Source organism: Hypanus sabinus, chromosome 14 (genome assembly GCF_030144855.1).
Source record: "Hypanus sabinus isolate sHypSab1 chromosome 14, sHypSab1.hap1, whole genome shotgun sequence".
Taxonomy (NCBI): domain Eukaryota; kingdom Metazoa; phylum Chordata; class Chondrichthyes; order Myliobatiformes; family Dasyatidae; genus Hypanus; species Hypanus sabinus.
In genome coordinates, this window is record NC_082719.1 from 14,538,919 (window position 1) to 14,548,356 (window position 9,438).

The following is a 9,438-nucleotide window of genomic DNA, read 5'->3' on the forward strand; positions in this document are numbered from 1 at the left end:
AATGCATGCTAAACGCATGCTAAAAGGGCAATGTTGCAATAGTCATGGGGGACTTCAATATACAGGTAGATTAAAAAATCAGGTTATGCTGTATTTCAAGAGGGGGAATGCCCAGAATGCCTACAAGGTGGCTTTTTAGAACAGCGCCTGGTTGAGCTCTCTAGAGGATCAGCTATTCTGGATTGGGTGTTGTGCAATGAACCGGAATTGATTAGAGAGCTTAAGGTAAAAGAACCCTGAGGGGAAAGTGATCATAATATGATTGTATACACCTTGAAATTTGAGAAGTTGGAATCAGAGGTATCAGTAAAGGGAATTACAGAGGCATGAGAGGGGAGTTGGCCAGAATTGATTGGAAAACAACACTGGCAGGAATGAAAGTACAGCAGCAATGTCTGAAATATCTGGAAGCAATTCAGAAGGCATGGGATATACACAATCCAAAGAGGAAGAAGCATCCTAAAGGAAAGATGATACAACTGTGGCTAACAAGAGAAGACAAAGGAAACATAAAAGCTAAAGAAAGGGCATATAATAGAGCAAAGATTAGTTGAAAGTTAAAGGATTGGGAAGCTTTTAAAGACCAACAAAAGGCAACTAAAAAAGTCATTAAAAAGGTAAAGATGGAATACAAAAGTAAACTGGCCAATAATATTAAAAAGGATACCAAATGTTTCTTCAGAAACATAAAGTGTAAGAGGGAGGCCAGAGAAGAGATAGAAAATGATGCGGAGAGGTAGTAATGGGGGACAAGAAAATGGTGGAAGTACTGAATAAGTTTTATGCATCAGTCTTCACTGTGAAAGACACTAGCAATGTGGTGGAAGTCTCAAGTGTCAGGGTTCATGAAGTGTGTGAAGTTACCATTACTAGGGAGAAGATTCTTTGGAAACTGAAAGTCTAAAGGCAGATAAGTCAGCTGGACCAGATGGCATACATGCCAAGGTTCTTCATGAGATGGCTGAAAAGATTGTGGAAGTTGTAGTAATGATCTTTCAAGAATCACTAGATTCTGGAATGATTCTGGGAGACTGGAAAATTGCATATGTCTCTCCAGTCTTCAAGAAGGGAGAGAGGCAGAAAAAAGGAAATTATAGGCCAGTTAGTCTGACTTCAGTAGTTGGGAAGATGTTGGAATGATTTATTAACAATGTGTTTTCAGGGTATTTAGAGGTTTCCTTAAGGGAAAATCTTGCCTGACAAATCTGTTGGAGTTCTTTGAAGAAGTAACAAGCAGGATAGATAAAGGAGAATCAGTTCATGCTGCGTACTTGTATTTTCAGTAGGTCTTAGAAAAGGTGCCACACATGAAGCTGTTTAACAAGCTACGAGCCCGTGGCATAACAAGAAACATGGATAAAGCAGAGGCTTACTGGCAGGAGGCAGAAAGTAGGAATAAAGGGAGTCTTGTCTTGTTAGATGCCAGTAACTAGTGGTATTCCACAGGGATCTGTGCTGGGACTGATTCTTTTTTATGTTAAATGTAAATGCTTTGGATGATGGAATTGATGCTTTGTTGCAAAGTATGCAGATGATACCAAAATAGGTGAAGAGGCAGATAATTTTGAGGAAGTAGAAAGTCTACAGAAAGACATGGACAGATTAGGAGAATGGGCAAAGAAGTAGCAGATGGGATACAGTGTTGGAAAGTGTATGGTCATACATGGGAGTCCTTGTGCAGGATTCCTGAAAGCTGAGTTTTCAGGTTGAGTCTGTGTTGAGGAATGCAAATGTAATGTTAGAATTGGTAACAAGTAGAATATAAAAGCAAGGATGTAATTTTGAGACTTTATAAAGCACTGGTGAGGCCTCATGGAGTATTGTGAGTCAGTTTGACCCTCTTATCTTAGAAAGGATTTGCTGAAACTGGAGAGGGTTCAAAGGAGGTTCATGAAAATTATTCCAGGATTGAACAGCTTGTCATATGAAGAGTGTGTGATGGCTGTGGGCCTGTAGTCACTGGAATTTTGAAGAATGAGGAGTGACCTAACTGAAACCTATCGAATGGTAAAAGGCCAGTGGAAAGGATATGGTGGGAGAGTCTAAGACCAGGGGGCACTGTCTCTGAATAGAGGGGTACCCTTTTAGAAGGAGATGAGGAGGAATTTCTTTTTCCAGAGAGTGGTAAACTGTAGAATTTGTTGCTACAGGCATCTGTGGAGGCCAAGTCTTTATGTATATTTAAGGTAGAGGTTGATAGATTCTTGATTGGTCAAGACGTGAAGGGATACAGGGGGAAAGCAGGAGATTGGGACTGAAAGGAAAAATTGGACCAGCCATGATGAAATGGTGGTGCAGACATGATGGGCTAAATGGCCTAATTCTGCTGTCATATCTTATGGTCTTATAAAGCCTCACTAGACAATTTCTCCAGTCTGTCCTGACTGAGCACTGCCATGATATTTTCCCTGGGTAGTAACCCCCTTCAATCCCTCCTGCTTTGTAGCATCTAAAACATAGAACCCAGTCCTGCCCCTCTTGCAAGCAAGTTTCACTGATGGCTACAGTATTATAATTCCATGCCCTGAGTTCATCTGCCTTTCCTACAATACTTCTTGCTTTGAAATATAGACAGCTCAGAACGTTATTCACACCATGCTCAACCTTTTGGTTCCTGATTTTGTCTGAGGTCTTAAGAACATCTGTCTCCATAACCTCTCCACTACTGTTTTGGCACACTGTTTCCCATCCACCTAGTTTAAACGCACCCCCCCCCCCCCAATGCAGCAATAGAAACCTTGCCCTTAGGATATCAGTTCCCCTCCAATTGAGGTGCAAACCGTCTCTTCTGTACAGGTCCCACCTTCCCCAGAAGAGAGCACAATGATCCAAAAATCTGATGCCCTCTCTTCTACACCAACTCCTTAGCCAGGTGCTAAACTTCCTATTTCTGGCTTCACTAGCACATGACATCACAATGCTGGAGGTCCTGTCCTTTAACTTAGCGCCTAACTCCCTGAACCACTTCGCAGATCCTCATCACTCTCCCTATGTCATTGGTACCTACATGGACCATGACCTCTGGCTGCTCTCATTTCCACTTAAGAATGCTGTGGACTTGATCTGAGATGTCCCAGACCTTGGCACCAGGGAGGCAACATACCTTCTGTGAATCTCATTTTTGTCCACAGAATCTCCTTTCTGTTCCCTCTCCCCCTTCTCTTCTGAGTCACAGAGCCAGATTCAATGCCAGAGAACTGACCACTGTCACTTTCCTCTGTTAGGTCAACCACTCACCCCCCACCCCCAACCCCCACAAGATTTCACTTCTCCCACAACTTGACACATTTTCTACACATTTGGACTCACCCATCCTTAAAAATTCAGTTTGACTGAATTCAGTCCTCACAGCTCCTCAAACCTACCATGCTGTCAATAATTATTTCATCTTGTCCACATGCTCACTTATTCTGCTCGTGATGACAAAATCCAAACATTTCCCATAACTAATGGAATCAAGGAACCTGTGAGTATTTAGTTTCACTCTCGTTCCCTTGCAGCTGAGAGTAACTTCTCCCATGTCTCAAATGTGAGAGCACGATTATCATAGCAAAACAGTTTTGGAAAGTGGATAAGCCAGGTTTTGGAGTTTCCTCAATTATCCATGTGTATGGGGAAATCACAAATACATTAACACGGCATCACATCAGTTTCCTTCGTGAGAGTCCAGAGGCAGAAGCTGCTGGCAAAGTTCCAGCACTGGCATGGAGGAATCTGCAAGAAGAACCCAGGTCAGGAGAATAGTCACGGAGCACAACTGAATTTAAGATAAATATTAGAATATTTAGATTCTAATAAGAGACCAAGTTATTAAAAAATATTTTCACATTTTTGTACCTCATTTTATAAAATGTTTTTTACTGCTTTTATAGAACCATAGAACATTACAGCACAGAAACAGGCCGTTTGGCCCTTCTTGACTGTGCCAAAGCATGTTTCTGCCTAATCCCACTGGCCTGCACCTGGACCATATCCCTCCATACACCCCTCATCCATGTTTAATTACTTTCAGTAGTTCTAAAATGTAGAAATAAGTTAGAAACAATCATTGTGTTTGCCTTAGCTCACTGGCAAAATGTTTTTCAGCAGGGTATGGTTTATTCTGGTTTCCCCACATGAAGGAATTTTTCATTAGCAGTTACTGCTATTACACAAGGCTTCAGTGTTGTTATTGGAGCCAACACCCACGAGCAGTTCCCTCTCAAGAGATCTACATCAAGTAAGCGCAAGTTTTCCTTTCAAGTCAGAAACGGTTATAAGTGGTTCACTGCTGGCTGCACGTTCTAGTCCATGACTAACACATCTGCAATTTTCTCAACCGTATCCTTTATAGCTAGATAAAGCACATTACACTGTTTTCCTCATCACTTTCTCCCTTTATATTTGATAAGCTATTCCCTTCAAATACTCCTTATCTGCTAGTTTTCTGTCTTCTGAGAAAACATTAGTTTTTTTCAAATCTGCCATAAACCTGTTGTTAAAAACAGTACCAACATCTTTTGTATTTAAATAGATTCACATTTTCTTCTATTCTGTTTTCTATCTAAATATAAATCTATGCAAATACTTCGTAAATGTTATAAAAGTGCATGGTTCCACCATATTCTCTGACAATATGTTCCAGACCGCAAGCACCCTTTGGTTTAACAAATCTTTCTGTCTATCCTGCCGATTCCTCCTAGGCGTCACTAATATTGGAAATCTGTTTTTGGGGAGAAGATTCTCACTATCAGCCCAATCTATAACTCTCATTATTTGGTACACCTCTATCGACGCATTCCTTCATATTTCCTCTCCAAGAAAAACACACCAAGGCTATCCAGTCTTTTCTCAATACTAAAACATTCCATCCCAAGCCACATCCTTGTAAATCTCTTCATCCTTCAGTATGGTCATGAGAATTGCACACAATGCTCCAGCTCTGTCCTAAGTAAAATGTTATAAAACTGCATCATGACCTCCATGTAGTGTGTAGTCAGACTACGAAGATGGGCAGGTAGACGCAGTGTGTAGTCAGACTACGAAGAGGGGCAGGTAGACGCAGTGTGTAGTCAGACTACGAAGAGGGGCAGGTAGACGCAGTGTGTAGTCAGACTACGAAGATGGGCAGGTAGACGCAGTGTGTAGTCAGACTACGAAGAGGGGCAGGTAGACACAGTGTGTAGTCAGACTACGAAGGGGGCAGGTTGACGTAGTGTGTGGTTAGACTACGAAGATGGGCAGGTAGACGCAGTGTGTAGTTAGACTACGAAGAGGGGCAGGTAGACGCAGTGTGTGGTTAGACTACGAAGATGGGCAGGTAGACGCAGTGTGTAGTCAGACTACGAAGATGGGCAGGTAGACACAGTGTGTAGTCAGACTACGAAGAGGGGCAGGTAGACGCAGTGTGTAGTCAGACTACGAAGATGGGCAGGTAGACGCAGTGTGTAGTCAGACTACGAAGGGGGCAGGTAGACGCAGTGTGTAGACAGACTACGAAGAGGGGCAGGTAGACGCAGTGTGTAGTCAGACTACGAAGATGGGCAGGTAGACACAGTGTGTAGTCAGACTACGAAGATGGGCAGGTAGACGCAGTGTGTAGTTAGATATGAAGATGGGCAGGTAGACGCAGTGTGTAGTCAGACTACGAAGGGGGCAGGTAGACGCAGTGTGTAGTTAGATATGAAGATGGGCAGGTAGACGCAGTGTGTAGTCAGACTACGAAGATGGGCAGGTAGACGCAGTGTGTAGTCAGACTACGAAGATGGGCAGGTAGACACAGTGTGTAGTCAGACTACGAAGAGGGGCAGGTAGACGCAGTGTGTGGTTAGACTACGAAGAGGGGCAGGTAGACGCAGTGTGTAGTCAGACTACGAAGGGGGCAGGTAGACGCAGTGTGTAGTCAGACTACGAAGAGGGGCAGGTAGACGCAGTGTGTGGTTAGACTACGAAGAGGAGCAGGTAGACGCAGTGTGTAGTCAGACTACGAAGAGGAGCAGGTAGACGCAGTGTGTAGAAAGACTACGAAGAGGGGCAGGTAGACACAGTGTGTAGAAAGACTACGAAGAGGGGCAGGTAGACACAGTGTGTAGAAAGACTACGAAGAGGGGCAGGTAGACGCAGTGTGTAGTTAGATATGAAGAGGGGCAGGTAGACACAGTGTGTGGTTAGACTACGAAGAGGAGCAGGTAGACGCAGTGTGTAGTCAGACTACGAAGAGGAGCAGGTAGACGCAGTGTGTAGAAAGACTACGAAGAGGGGCAGGTAGACACAGTGTGTAGAAAGACTACGAAGAGGGGCAGGTAGACACAGTGTGTAGAAAGACTACGAAGAGGGGCAGGTAGACGTAGTGTGTAGTTAGATATGAAGAGGGGCAGGTAGACGCAGTGTGTAGTCAGACTACGAAGGGGGCAGGTAGACGCAGTGTGTAGTTAGACTACGAAGAGGGGCAGGTAGACGCAGTGTGTAGTTAGACTACGAAGGGGGCAGGTAGACACAGTGTGTGGTTAGACTACGAAGAGGAGCAGGTAGACGCAGTGTGTAGTCAGACTACGAAGAGGAGCAGGTAGACGCAGTGTGTAGAAAGACTACGAAGGGGGCAGGTAGACGCAGTGTGTGGTTGGACTACGAAGGGGGCAGGTAGACACAGTGTGTAGTTAGATATGAAGAGGGGCAGGTAGACGTAGTGTGTAGTCAGACTACGAAGGGGGCAGGTAGACACAGTGTGTAGTCAGACTACGAAGAGGGGCAGGTAGACACAGTGTGTAGTCAGACTACGAAGGGGGCAGGTAGACGCAGTGTGTAGTTAGACTACGAAGAGGGGCAGGTAGACGCAGTGTGTAGTCAGACTACGAAGAGGGGCAGGTAGACACAGTGTGTAGTCAGACTACGAAGATGGGCAGGTAGACGCAGTGTGTAGTCAGACTACGAAGATGGGCAGGTAGACGTAGTGTGTAGTCAGACTACGAAGAGGGGCAGGTAGACGCAGTGTGTAGTTAGACTACGAAGGGGGCAGGTAGACGCAGTGTGTGGTTGGACTACGAAGGGGGCAGGTAGACACAGTGTGTGGTCAGACTACGAAGAGGAGCAGGTAGACACAGTGTGTGGTTAGACTACGAAGAGGGGCAGGTAGACGCAGTGTGTAGTCAGACTACGAAGAGGGGCAGGTAGACGCAGTGTGTAGTCAGACTACGAAGATGGGCAGGTAGACACAGTGTGTAGTCAGACTACGAAGAGGGGCAGGTAGACACAGTGTGTAGTCAGACTACGAAGAGGGGCAGGTAGACACAGTGTGTAGTCAGACTACGAAGGGGGCAGGTAGACGCAGTGTGTAGTCAGACTACGAAGAGGGGCAGGTAGACGTAGTGTGTAGTCAGACTACGAAGAGGAGCAGGTAGACACAGTGTGTAGTCAGACTACGAAGATGGGCAGGTAGACACAGTGTGTAGTCAGACTACGAAGAGGGGCAGGTAGACACAGTGTGTAGTCAGACTACGAAGGGGGCAGGTAGACGCAGTGTGTAGTCAGACTACGAAGAGGGGCAGGTAGACGTAGTGTGTAGTCAGACTACGAAGAGGAGCAGGTAGACACAGTGTGTAGTCAGACTACGAAGATGGGCAGGTAGACACAGTGTGTAGTCAGACTACGAAGAGGGGCAGGTAGACACAGTGTGTAGTCAGACTACGAAGGGGGCAGGTAGACGCAGTGTGTAGTCAGACTACGAAGAGGGGCAGGTAGACGTAGTGTGTAGTCAGACTACGAAGAGGAGCAGGTAGACACAGTGTGTAGTCAGACTACGAAGATGGGCAGGTAGACGCAGTGTGTAGTCAGACTACGAAGATGGGCAGGTAGACGCAGTGTGTAGTCAGACTACGAAGAGGGGCAGGTAGACGTAGTGTGTAGTCAGACTACGAAGAGGGGCAGGTAGACGCAGTGTGTAGAAAGACTACGAAGAGGGGCAGGTAGACGCAGTGTGTAGACAGACTACGAAGAGGAGCAGGTAGACGCAGTGTGTAGTCAGACTACGAAGAGGAGCAGGTAGACGCAGTGTGTAGTCAGACTACGAAGAGGAGCAGGTAGACGCAGTGTGTAGTCAGACTACGAAGATGAGCAGGTAGACGTAGTGTGTAGTCAGACTACGAAGGGGGCAGGTAGACGTAGTGTGTAGTCAGACTACGAAGGGGGCAGGTAGACGCAGTGTGTAGTTAGACTACGAAGAGGGGCAGGTAGACGCAGTGTGTAGTCAGACTACGAAGAGGGGCAGGTAGACACAGTGTGTAGTCAGACTACGAAGGGGGCAGGTAGACGTAGTGTGTAGTCAGACTACGAAGATGGGCAGGTAGACGTAGTGTGTGGTCAGACTACGAAGGGGGCAGGTAGACGTAGTGTGTAGTCAGACTACGAAGATGGGCAGGTAGACGCAGTGTGTAGTCAGACTACGAAGGGGGCAGGTAGACGCAGTGTGTAGTCAGACTACGAAGAGGAGCAGGTAGACGCAGTGTGTAGTCAGACTACGAAGGGGGCAGGTAGACGCAGTGTGTAGTCAGACTACGAAGATGGGCAGGTAGACGCAGTGTGTAGTCAGACTACGAAGATGAGCAGGTAGACGCAGTGTGTAGTCAGACTACGAAGAGGGGCAGGTAGACGCAGTGTGTGGTTAGACTACAAAGAGGGGCAGGTAGACGCAGTGTGTAGTCAGACTACGAAGAGGGGCAGGTAGACGCAGTGTGTAGTCAGACTACGAAGAGGAGCAGGTAGACGCAGTGTGTAGTCAGACTACGAAGGGGGCAGGTAGACGTAGTGTGTAGTTAGATATGAAGAGGGGCAGGTAGACGCAGTGTGTAGTCAGACTACGAAGGGGGCAAGTAGACGTAGTGTGTAGTTAGATACGAAGAGGAGCAGGTAGACACAGTGTGTAGTCAGACTACGAAGGGGGCAGGTTGACGTAGTGTGTGGTTAGACTACGAAGGGGGCAGGTAGACACAGTGTGTAGTCAGACTACGAAGATGGGCAGGTAGACGCAGTGTGTAGTCAGACTACGAAGGGGGCAGGTAGACACAGTGTGTAGTCAGACTACGAAGATGGGCAGGTAGACGCAGTGTGTAGTCAGACTACGAAGATGGGCAGGTAGACGCAGTGTGTGGTCAGACTACGAAGGGGGCAGGTAGACGCAGTGTGTAGTTAGATATGAAGATGGGCAGGTAGACGCAGTGTGTAGTCAGACTACGAAGAGGGGCAGGTAGACGCAGTGTGTAGTCAGACTACGAAGGGGGCAGGTAGACACAGTGTGTAGTCAGACTACGAAGAGGGGCAGGTAGACGCAGTGTGTAGTCAGACTACGAAGAGGGGCAGGTAGACGCAGTGTGTAGTCAGACTACGAAGGGGGCAGGTAGACACAGTGTGTAGTCAGACTACGAAGGGGGCAGGTAGACACAGTGTGTAGTCAGACTACGAAGAGGG